The following is a 12,125-nucleotide window of genomic DNA, read 5'->3' on the forward strand; positions in this document are numbered from 1 at the left end:
TAATTAGGGGGTGATTATGCCAATTAATGTTTGTGGACGCAATACACTTAGGGATAGAATCGGTATATACCTAACGCTTTATTTCATTCAGGCATTTTAGGGTTTGTATGCTTAACTGATCAAGAATGTTTCTGTTCTCTCTGTAAGACTGTATGAAGTCTTTCAAAATAGATTGTTAATATAACGTGTATCAATAATTCACTAGGAAGCGGATCCTTCTCAGAGAGGTGTGAAGAGGAGCGTGATTAAACCCTGTACCATCCGCAGAAATGTGACGGGCACCCCTTACCACCTACAATTTCCTAACGCCGGCTCCCACCTATTTTTCCCCACCCCTCATTTCGGCGTGAAAAATAAGCGATTGCGGGCGGTTGGGTAAGTAAAAAAAAAAAAAACCACCAGCTGGCTATTTGGGGCAAAGAGGTGGAGCAGCACCAAGGCTTTAGGGGCGAGCAGGGCTTCCTCCCGCGCCCTATACCCGCGCTGAGGCCTGTTTGGGGGCACGGGCTGCCCAGGGCCTGTCAGTGCCCGGGGCCGTGCGGGGGCGCTGCGGGCGGGCGGAGGCGGAGGAGGAGGAGGAGGAGGAGGAGGAGGAGGAGGAGGCGGCCGGTGGGGGCGGGCTGGGTGCCGGCCCTCCCCGGGACGATGAGGCGGAGGCCCGGGCTGCCGAGCGGGCTGAGCCGCGGCGCTTCCCTCGCAGCCGCCGGGACAAGATGGCAGCGGCCGAGGCGGCGGCGGCAGCAGCAGCAGCAGCGGCAGCGGCGGGGCTGAGCGGCTGAGCGCGGCGCTGACCCGCGGCGCTCCCGGACATGCCCAGGGCGGTGGCGGCGGCAGCGGCAGCGGCAGCTCCAGCCCGGACGCCAGCGCGGCCCGACCCGTGAAGGTGAGCGGCGGGCGGGCGGCTCCGTTCCCCCCACCCCCGGTGCCCTCCACCCCCGCTGCCCGGGCGCCGTTGGGGCCGGCGGTCGCCGCCCGGCTTCGGTTGCCGTCAACGAGCCCCGAGCGGAGCTGGGCGGCGGCCGTCGGTCCGTCTGTCCGTCCCTCGGTCCGTCTGTCCGTCCCTCGGGGCCGGGCTGTGAGTACCGCCTGTTGACGCGCTCGGGAATATCCCCGGGCCAGGCCGGGCTGTGCCCGCCTCGCGGTGTCAGCGCCAGCGCCTGGGAGGAGGTCGGCTTCGGGCTGCCGGGCTCGGCTCCCCCCACCCCGCCCTGCCACCCTCCTGCCTGCTTTCTGGAGGATGACCTCGCTCCTTTCGGTCAGCAAAACGCTCTGAAAGCCCGCTGTTAATATCGAGATCAGGACGCCGAGCGAAGCTGCGGCCGTGTGGATAACCAGGCGCGTTTCTCTGCTTCCTTTCCAGCCTTCCCTTCCATGACATCATTTGCAAAAAGTTTGCGCCCTGCTTTCAGAGCAATGCGGAAAAGCTCGGCCGGGCTCCGGCTGACTTTCTGGCACAGCCGTAATGCCTTAGCAGAATTAATAATGTGCGGGAGGCTTCTCGAAGCTAAGTTTAAAATCCACGCCGTAACTATCTCCTAAGCGCGGCAGCCGGCGGAGAGATTAATTAAGCATCTGGAAAATAGGTCAAGACTGCATTACCAAGTGGCGTGGTGAGATGGCAAGCGGCCGGAGCGAGGTGTTAACGTGGACTTACGGGGAGACAACCCATAGGGCTGGAGCAGCGGTGCTGGCGTTATCTGCCCCGCCGCCTGCCCGGTGTGGTAGCACGGTAAGGAGATGGCTGTGAGCACACGGAGCAGGCACTGGAGGTGGCTTTCATGCGGTGCCCGTGCTGCTGGGGTGGTAGCGCTGGCTGTGCTACTTGTCTAGGGTGTGGCACGGGCTGTGCTCAGAAATCGGCCCTGCCTTCGTGGGTCTGTGCCGAGAGATGCTCTCCTCGGCGTGGTCACGGTGTAGGCACCGCGATGCCGTGGCTGGAGTGAAGCGTGGTCAAAGGAATCGCTCGAGAAGCTGCTCCCGATCTGCTGCCTGAGATTTTTTCTTTGTTTGAGGTTTGTTCTCTTTGCATGTTTCCTCCCTCCTGCCTTTCAAACAACTACCTGCAAAAACAGGGAAATGAGGCCGGCTCCTGCATAACGAGATGCTGGAGACGGAATAAAGACAGGGTGTGGGGAGGAAGTGTTTTCAACTTATCATTTAGAAGTCCACATCGTTAATAGAAATATTACAGTCTGTGTGTGCTGCTCTTCCTGTTCTGCGCTTTATAGCAGTTGCTTCAAAACAGAGTTTGTGTTGGGGGGGATTTTCAAAAAGCTGGTGTTGGATTGATTGCAGCCACTAAAACTGGCGGGACTCTAAGTGGTAATTTTACAGGGCACAGTGCCGATTTGCCCACTTTGTGGGTAGAACAGAATTAGCTCTGCTGGTTCACGTTAAAAATCCCAGCCTAAGCATGTGTGGGGATGTCAGGCTCTGCTTCCTCAAGCTTGCTTACGCAGGGTTGTACCTGCCTGTGCTATTTCAGGGGGTTGTGGTCTTAAAAAGAACATCATTTGAGAAAACATTAACTTTTATTCAAGCCTCTGTTCTCTTGTTTGCTGTTCTGCCAGTGCACTGGTTATATAAACCACAGGTACTTTGGACAAAACCTTGCATTTAGAAATAGGGCTTCTGGTGTTGTCTTTTGTGTGTGTGTGCAGGGAAAAATGCATTGATCGTGGGCACGGTGCTGTCATTTGGGACTGAGCTTGTGTTTCAGGCCGATGTTAAATCCAGAGGTCTGTACTAGAAAAAACATTGTAGTTGAGCTAAATTTCACCATTGCGACGTCAGGCCCGTGAGGTATTTTGGCACACAAGTGGTCTGCATTACAAAATAGCTGCTGTAGGCAGCGTGACTTTCTGCACAGGGCTTTGCGGGGAACAAGCCAGAGAACGTTGGTGGCTTTTTCTTTTTTTAAGACAAGCCCGAGCGTCACTGAATACATCGTTGTTTCACTGACTATGCAGGAAAAAAAAAGAAGTTACAGCTAAGGGAAACTGCTTCGTTGACTCCACGAGCCCGAAGCAGGTAAAGCAGGCCTGATACTCAGCTGGCACATTCAGCCTAGTGGAGAACAAACAGGGAAGTAGCACGTCCTGGTGGTAATACCAATGCTCCTCCGGTACAAGTTCGGTGCTGCATTTTGCAAAATATTGTCTGTGTACGTACCTCAGCGAGGCTTGCGTGTTTTTGCCAAGCTTCTTCAGCTCACCGGCAGCGTTGCTGTGCAGTTCCAGAAGGATTTCAGAAGTCTTGGCGTAGGATTAATCTGATGAAGAAAACATCCTTGCCACTTCATCATTAAAATGATGAAGCTCCTCTGGATGGATCGTACGCGTTTGCAGCTGGTCAAATACTTATTTTCAGCTGGTCTATTAAATTTGCTTGTGTTTGAAAATAAAGGGGAGTTAGAGTTGAACGTGGTGCTAGGAACTTTTACTCGTTTAATGGCTCTGTTCATAAGTCATCGAAATATTATTTTTGCTTCTCCAGCCCTGCTGACTGAAAGTGGGAAGTGGAGTGGAAAAGATGTATGGCTTTTAATTCAGGTCTTGGAAGAAAAGCTCACGCTTCAGGTGAGCTATCTGAGAGTGTATTTCAGATCTGTGGCTGCGATGTGTGTGAAATAAGACATCGGCAAGAAGAAGTAAAGGGCATTTCAGAGAGAGCTGAGTGGGGCAGTATACCTTAAATAACCACGCTAACTATATTTAAAGGAACTTTAATAACAGGCAGAGCCATGAAATGGGTTAGCAGTGGGCAATGCTTTGTAACTTCTCCAGGCAGGGAGCACCTTCTGTTTGACCTGAAGTAACCGAGAATGAAGCATAAAGCCTGGAAAATCCTGTCCCCTGCCTGGGGCTTTTTCCACCCCCCTCTGCAGACCCTTCTGATTTAGAGCTGCTGTCTCTCTCTCGGATTTTTAGAGAAACTGAAGTTGTATTTCTTTTCAGAGGCACTAACTTTTAAGTGACGGAGAAGCTAATGAGCGGCACGTAATTGCACAAGTGTTTTTATGGGTTGAATTCCTTTGATAGCATAGTATTTCCTACAGGGTATGTCCTCTTTCTTTTGTTTCTTAATCTTCCCTTAATTCTTCAGTTGTTTTATTTCGATGTAGTGAATGATGGGAAAGATGGTAAGAATTTGTGTGTGAGGATTATTTTTGGATGCAGTTTGGGGATAATCTTTGTACAGTTGTATTTCTTTTTCCACTGTCACTAATTTTGTTTCCATACAGTGTCCTAATGTTCCACTTCAGTCATGACAGCGGGTGACTTTCTGACAAAACGAGGTTAATCTTTAGTTTAGTGATTTTGCTTAAAACGGATGATGAGCCAAATACCTGGAGTGTCTTTTAGGCAAGGGAGGTCAAGTAGATTAATTCTGAATTTCTCTTATTTAGTGATTTGGAATCAGTTTAAAATTTCAGTGTTGCTGAACTTTACCTTCCTATGTTACTAACTGTACATATTTAATGGTCCTGGAATTACAGAAAGTTTTTTTTCTTTTTTTTTTTTTTCTTTCCACCGTGTGTTTTCAGGAAGCATTACAAAGTACTCCTTTTTTCAAAGTGTCCTTTCTTCTAGCTCTGGTGTACCCTATTCCTGTGTAACAGGATGGTGTCTAGCAAAATACTGAGTTCAAGTTGTAAAACACAGCAGTAGAATAAGATGCAGTAAAATATCCAAAGACAAAGCAGGTAAAATAAAATATTTCCATAGATTTTCAGTACGATCCAAGTTATAGCAACAGTCTTGATATTTACAAAAGCAAATGAATTCTTACGTACACAGAATTATTATGGCGTGTTATGAATGACACTGCCATCAAAAAAACCTATTTATAAAATGAGTAATCTCAAACTCATATGACTCTTTCCATTCTTACTAATGTAATTTACGGGTTCTAGAAAACTATTTTAGTGCTGTTTAAAAGCATGTTACAAATTAAATGTGACTAATGCTCTTCGTGTAAAAAGTCAGCTATTGTCGAATGAAAATCCTTTCGTAGCCGTATAAACATTGCTTGCTGAGTATGTACGTGGCTGCTGTAATTATCTGCTCAGGTAACTGGCAGATTTTTCTACCATTTTACACCTGATGAAAAATCCTGGGACAAGAAGAAGCAGGTCCTGATACCTATTCCGAGTCCTGTTAACATCACAGTGCTTTAAAAATAAAGCCGTGCTCCGTGAGGTGGCCGTGCTGGGTGTCCTCTGCTGCCTGTGTGCCCCGTGGTCCCCGTCTGACGGAGACCCTGTGAGCACAGGAGTGCTTGTTTGCAGGCCATGAGGTTGCAGAGAACCGTAGCTGCTGGATTTGTGGCACCAGGCTGGAGCTCGTCTGTTGCCTTGCCTTGAGGTGCGTGGGGTCTGATCACCGAGGAGGTTTCCTGTGGGTTGTTTTAGGAGCTGTAGGAGAGTTTTGCTTTACTCTGCAGGAGGACGTGAGCTGTGAGATGGAAGCAGGGCTCGCCTGATGCTCATCTCCTCCTGGCACGTGAGAAGGGGAGGAGGAAAGTTGGTCCCTGGACAGGGAAACTGCAGGGAGAGCACCCAAATGAAGCAGTAAGCGTCGGTATTTACAGAAAATGGTGTCTTCACCTCTAGCTATTTCCACCAGCTCGAGTGAAGTGTACTTGCTTCTTCTCTGTGTCACACAGGCCCTGCCTGTGTTGCTGCCTAACAAGTGGTGTGACTTCTCTTCAGGAGGTTTTCTGCTTGTTTCTTGTAAAACATCTTCCTTTTTGACTGAGAAGCTTCTAGTGTGTATCGCTGCCTTGTCAATGTCTTCCTGCCTGTGTTTTCCTGGAATCTTAGGTCATCTGCCCAAACTTCCTCCCCCTTTCCTTTCAATTATTCTGTTTTCTTTTTCTCCCAATCATTAGAATTGCTTACTTGTCCAGAATCTGCCTGTTCTTGTGGGGATTTTTTTTTTCCCTTACAGCTTGTTTTTGAAGATTTAAACTATTTATAAGGATAGAGAAGGACTTCGCAAGATCTTTTTCATCACTTGCATCTGTTGAATATGGGAATTTTGGTGCTCCTGGGTCTTCTTGTGAATCCTTTCCAACGCAACAGGCTTCATTCCTAAGAGAAGAAGAAAAAGCTCTTTGTTTCCTCTTTCCTTATCTATTAATATCAGCTTATTTTGTGAGTCAAGAAATGAATTGGTGTTCAGTCGGATAGGATTGGGTTGCTTTCATGATACTCTAAAGTTTTCTTTAAAAGGCCTTTTCTGTACGGCTTTTGAAACGATGCTCTGGGCTAATGGCTTCCTGTGACTGGCAGCTTTGAGCTCTGTAACAGGGCAGCTTGGGAGTATTCCTTGAGAAATACTTCGGGAGCTCTTTGACAAGTGCTCTTCCAGACTGAATATGTTCCTAAAACTAAGTTGAAGAGATGGCTAAACTTCGTTTTAAAGATGAAAATGAATGGAACACAACAGGGGGAAAGCTGGCTTACTCTTATGATCCCAGTAGCCAGAGCACGAGATGGATATGTTGTGTGTAATCTTGCTTTCCTATTGTACATCTTCCTGTTCAGTTAAATCAATAACTTCTGCGTAGGGGAGAGGGAGAAATTTCTTGCACTGGTGGCTTTGGGAAGTATTACAGTATAGGTTACTACGATTATTGATTTGTTAGGAAGCAAAAGGCTGAGCGTTCTGTGAGAGAGGATGCGTTTCTGATAGGGATTTTGCCTATAGGAAACGCTGCTTCCTCCAGATCTTTAGAAACCTGAAAGAAGTGGTTTAAAACAAAAACAAACACCACCCTGAAACTGTTTTCCCTCCATTTTCTTTATTGTTCTACATCTGCAATGTACATACAGCTATTTTCAGTAAGCAGCCAAATCTATCTTCATGGTGTTGTTACTTACAAGGAAATAAAAATGCCTGACAATACTTAATGTGTTCATAATAATATTTTGCTTTTATGTAAGAAATTCATATTCTGAAAAGAAGTTAGGACTTGGAAAGGTTTTACTCTGTATGTGTGTATGTATGTACACATTATATATATGAAAGGAGTTCATTAATATATACACACACACGTTCTTACTGGGATGTGTTTATATACATGCACACATGCTTGTGTGTTTGTATATATGCCCTAGTAAGTATATGTTTGCAAGTTGTTTTTGGGTGTAGCTGAAGAGTCTGATCTGAAGATTATAGCAGAAAAAGACAAATCAAGAGAAGATATCTTACTTATTTTAAAATTAAGTCAGATTTAAAACAAAAGCAAACAAACAAACACCATAAACCTACCCAAACTGCACATGCTTTCTTACTGCAAAATGTTTATTGCAGAAGGAATTTGAATATGACCTAGGCGTGCTATGCTGACCCCTCAGTACCTGCTTGCTAAGTTCTTGTTGGTCCTGTTGGAAAAGTGGTAATGATTTTTCACATATTTGGGGAAACTGAACTCAAAAGCTACTGCTGGATAGTTCCCAACGTGTAGGAAACGGTTTTCTACAATTCCTGGACTGGCTTCTCTTGATGCAGTAGACCCCAAATTGCAAATCTTTTCATCACCTCAGACTCGGTGAACTTGCCAGGTTATCTGCATGTGTGCTGTCGCAAACTAATGCTCAAGTCCTACGGGGAGAGCAGTAATCTTGAGCCACTGCACTTCTGCGTGCTCTGTCCAGCTGGAAATCTTTTCCAATAAGAGAGGATGAAAATAGTTGTGAAAAAAAACCTCCTCCACCTTGAGTAGTTCAAAAAGGTTAATGAAGAATAAGGTTTATGGATAGGGGACTCTATCATGGGCATACAGATGTTCTGGTGTATTAGCTGTTCTGTTCTCCATCCCCTGTTTCAGAAGGTCTAGGAACAAAGCTGAAATACCAATGAAGAAAATAGCCATACAGGTTTGTATTCCTGGAGGAGCTGCATTTCATGTTGTCTAGAACTATTCTAAAATCAGATTTCTAAATCAATTTTTTAGCTGGATTGATCCACTTCTTATAATATATAAGAATGTTAGGTTATAACAAGCGCAGATGAAGGATGTGAAATTAAACAGTGAAATCAAAATAGAAGGAATAGAATAGTTGAGAAGGAAAAGTGGCATGCATACTTGTTTAGGTAGCTTTAAGAAACAATAAAACAGTATTCCAGGTGCTGTTTTACCAACAGGTAGTTTGAGTTAACTCTTCTATCAGTTTTAGTTCTACTTCTGGTAAGGTGGCAGAAGTCTTTTCATCCCGCTCCCTGCATGGAGAGGGCCAGGCACCAGCAGTGGCTTGAGAGTGTCCTGCGGCGCTGTACCTGCACGCAGAACCTGGAGGCACGGGCTTTAGGGACTTCTATTTCCGTGGGTCTGATATTTCCAGGGTCAAAAAGAATGAGCCTTTTAAAAGGAGAGATGAGGCTGGGGAACCCCAGGCGAGCTGCAGTGCCGTTTGTGTTGATGGTGGCACATTCTGATGGAGGGAGCGTGGCCTAATGCAGAGCTGGTGGCAGATCCAACTTCAGTTTGCTTTCCAGTTGCAGAACTGCTTCTTGCCTGGCAGAAAAATAAACGCTTGAAGTATTGTTCCGTTGTTTTTTTTCACTGTGATTGCAGTCATTCTGGAATCACAAGATTGAGCTGTTCATATTTGTGGAAATTATGAATATAGCGATTGTATTCTTCGGTCTCCCTGCTGGTACAAAGGGCAGCACTGAGTCACGAGTTCACTGGGATACTTTATGTACAATACATCTGCATTAAATCCGTGGTGTTAGGTCTGTTTCTGAGTATTGAGACAATGGTGCTGTGGCTCGTTTGTATCACACTTGAACAAACTTGCATTTCCCATCGTTGAGGGGTTTTTAATAAACGCTGCAGGTGTTCTTCTGGACTGAGCCCTCGGTGGCTCCAGCCACACATAGCTCTCTGTGGCTTCCTGAGTCCTGAAGGTTTTTTTTTCCCCCAAACAGGCTGTTCGGTCAACCTGGTTATTATATTTTGTTTGAACTGTAAAGGCACTACTAGTAAACTCCGTGCTATATGGAGAAAAAAAGGAGGAAAAAAAATAAAAAAAGAATTTTGAAGACCACAGCAGTGCAATTTGAGTACCATGTCTGGTATTAATGCTGCATCTTAGGAGAGCTCTCAGATGTTGCCAAATGAGCCTCGTAGCACTCTTCTTGGGCTGGATGTAACCTTATCTCATACAGCCGTGGAGCTGGGTCACCGCACGGGTGGCTGCCCGTCCTGCCCCGGCCTCCGGCACCGCTCCGGGCACCACCAGCAGGCGAAGGACGGCAGCGGGCTCAGCTTCACAGCACTGCTGGCATCGGATGGGTAAAAATGCCTAAGCTCTGAGAGCTCTCGTCACTAATAGACCTGCTTTAGTCGCAGACCCTACCTGTCTGTCCAAATCGGCCGGGGAACTGCTGGCTGCGGGGAGCAAGCTCCATGCCTGATACTGGGCAGCGCTGCGAGGCTGCCGCCGGCCCCGTCGCCCCTCGCTACCTGTGCGCGTGCCTCTCGGCCCCTCTGAGCGATGTGGTGCTTGGTCGGCCTCGCCTCTGGGGCTGTGTGAGGAAACCATTCCTACGGTACGTCCTTGCTGTAAGCTGCTGGCTGCTCTGCCGAGCTCCCTGCGCGCTGTGGCTCGGAGGTTTTGCAGGAAAGGGCGCGGGGCAGCCGGGCTTCCCTGGGCTTGCATCTCTCGACTCCCAGCTCTCGCTGCAGGTGTGTTTTCCTTTTTAAATTCCGGGCTATCTCAAGTGCCGGGGCTTTGTTACAAACCGTGCAGTTGCAGTAAGAGAGGCTGGTGGTATGAACAGGGCGCTGGTATGAAAGTGCCCACGTCGGGACAGCTTGTTCTGCTCTGGAGCCAAGACAAACAATAACACGAAGATGCTACTGCTCCCGGCACCAAGGCTTCTGGTGTGGAAAGAGAGGGCAACTAACTCAGTTCTGCATTTGCTTAATAACTTCCAAAGTTGATCGGCACCTAATAAAAAAAGTGATTTTTTTTTTTTCCTGGGGAAAAAGTCTTGTTAGTTACCTTTCAGTGCTTTTAAAGGGGTGCAGATTAAAACACTTTAGGCGTGCTGCTGCTGACATCTTGCATGAGCTCGAAGTTCCTGAACTTTCAGAAAATCCTGCCTGTTGCCCAGCTGCTTTCTGCCTCTCCCCGGTAAGTCAGCTGCAATTCTCACCCCCTGGGCTTGAAAGAAGCTGGAAAAGAAGTTTTCTGTAGTTAAACTGTAACTATTAGGAGCTTCTTGCCATGGGCCAGGCTTTGCCCCAGTACAGGGGCTTCTACCCGGGCTCGCTTAGGGCTTGCAGCTCTCCAGGCCTTTAAAAGGCACCGCTTCTTGTGCAGGAGCATTAAAGCTACAGCGTGGCAGTTCTTCCCCAGCTGTAGTGCAGGGCTTTTACCAGCTCTCCTTGCTCTTCTTCCCTCCCCCCGCTCACTCTCTCAGGAGGAAATGTCATTTTCAAGTTAATTATTAATGGTGGTCAAGCCTGGAACAGCCTGTGCTTCTCCAGCCTGTTCCAGTCTGCCAAACTTGTCATGTTTATGGATTTGTCTCGGGCTGCTTGAGAAGGCTGGGGAAATAGTTTGAAGAAGCTGGTGAAGAGCACCGGTCGGCTGGGTGAAGGGGAACCCGGGTGTGTGGAGAGAAGTCAGGCTGGAAGGGGCAAATGGTGACGTGCCTTCTGCTCGTTGTTGTTCCCATTTCTTTGGCAAAACGCGTTTTTTTCATTAAATAAAGAATGGATTTATATTTCCTTCGGCACCAGCTGCCTTGCTCTACAGACCCCTCTCCTCGTTGCGCTGCTCCGCTTGTTAATGTAGATGTAGCCTGACAAGCTGCAGTTTGTATGAGGAAGCAGGAGCAGTGCTGATAAGAAATGTGCAGAGAGATGTATAGGCTCAGTGAAATGATTTGTGACAGGGCCAGCTGAGGGAGAATCCACTCTGCGGTAGGTGCAAACGCGCAATATCCTGCCTGCTTGAACCAGCAGGCCTCCTCAGAAAGATCACAAGTGCCCAACGCTGCGACACGGCGGTCTTTTATTCTTTGCAGCGTAGCTGGCGCATGATATTTTAAGGCAAATCTCCCAAAATACATGTTAAAAAATCGATAAGCCCACACGAACGTGGCGGTCCTGTTACGGGAAAGGGTGCGTTGGCAGTTTGCCCTCTCGGGCTGCTTGTACAGCTCTGCTGACTGGGTCTGTGCCTGGGTTTTCATCTGGGTTGGGGGGAAAACTCACTCTATTAATAAAGTTAGCTTCTCGAGGTGAAGCACGCAGGTTAATGCAGGGAGCACTTCTCCCTGAAACACCTTCTGAGCACCGCCTGCGAGTGTGGAGCGGAGCTCCTCAGGTGTAGGATGCTGCAGGGTTTCTGATGTGCCTGATTCATGGCAACGCCTGCACAACTGTCTTGTTCTGTGGCTATGTGAAGGTGTCGTAGTGTTTCCAAATGAAAATGCATCATAGATAGGATGTTCATTCAAGAACTCGAGACCATTTTTTACTTTTCCGGAGTGAAATTTGACTTTTAGAGTTTAGTCTGCCATGATCGCACCAAAGATTGTTTTCCCAGGGTATGTCATCTGCTTTATTCAGTGCTGAACTGTTTTTTTTTTTTTTTTTTCGTTCCCAAATTGCTAAAATGTGCTCTTAATAGCTCAATAACCACCTCTTATCTGGGAGCAGAACTGCTGGTGGGGCGGCCTTGCAAGCTTATCGCTGCTTTCCCCTGAGGAGTCTCCTGGATTCCTCGCCCCCAGAAGCGCTGGGCACCGCAGCACACCCTACAAGCCAGAAACACGCTGTGCTCACCCGAAACCTGAGCCTTCTCACTGTCTTCCTGAGCCAGCACAAGTGGGGGAGAGCCTGTGGGCTCCTCCTGGAGCAGGAAAGCAAGGGGCTGTTCTGTGCTGCGCTGGGAGGTGGGCTTCAGGAGTGTGCTGCTCAGCTCGACTAAAAGGCTGGCCTAGGCATAGGAAAAGAAGTAAAACCAAGCTCTAAAACCACGGCATCGTGGAGGCTTGTTGGGCTTTGTTTCCTCTTGTAAGTAAAGCTTCATTTCAGATTAAATCAGTGCAGTGCTCCTTTGTTGCTTGCTGATTTACCGCCCTGTTTTGAATTAATAC

At 47.7% G+C, this 12,125-nt stretch overlaps 1 protein-coding gene across 4 annotated transcripts in view; it reads left to right on the forward strand.

Moving 5' to 3' along the window:
* Nucleotides 1-646: 646 nt before the first annotated feature.
* The window catches only part of HIPK3 (homeodomain interacting protein kinase 3), a 66,099-nt gene continuing 54,620 nt past the window's right edge, over nt 647-12,125 (forward strand). For 2 of the 4 annotated variants that reach the window (XM_082761876.1, XM_082761879.1), the window contains exon 1: nt 647-883. The gene's annotated coding sequence lies outside the window, so the exon portion shown is untranslated. Of the gene's footprint in view, nt 884-1,345; nt 1,730-9,451; nt 9,564-12,125 lie in introns of those variants that run through there. The other 2 variants (XM_082761877.1, XM_082761878.1) reach the window with 2 other exon arrangements.

Source organism: Aythya marila, assembly GCF_965140915.1.
Source record: "Aythya marila genome assembly, chromosome: 5".
Classification (NCBI taxonomy): Eukaryota; Metazoa; Chordata; class Aves; order Anseriformes; family Anatidae; genus Aythya; species Aythya marila.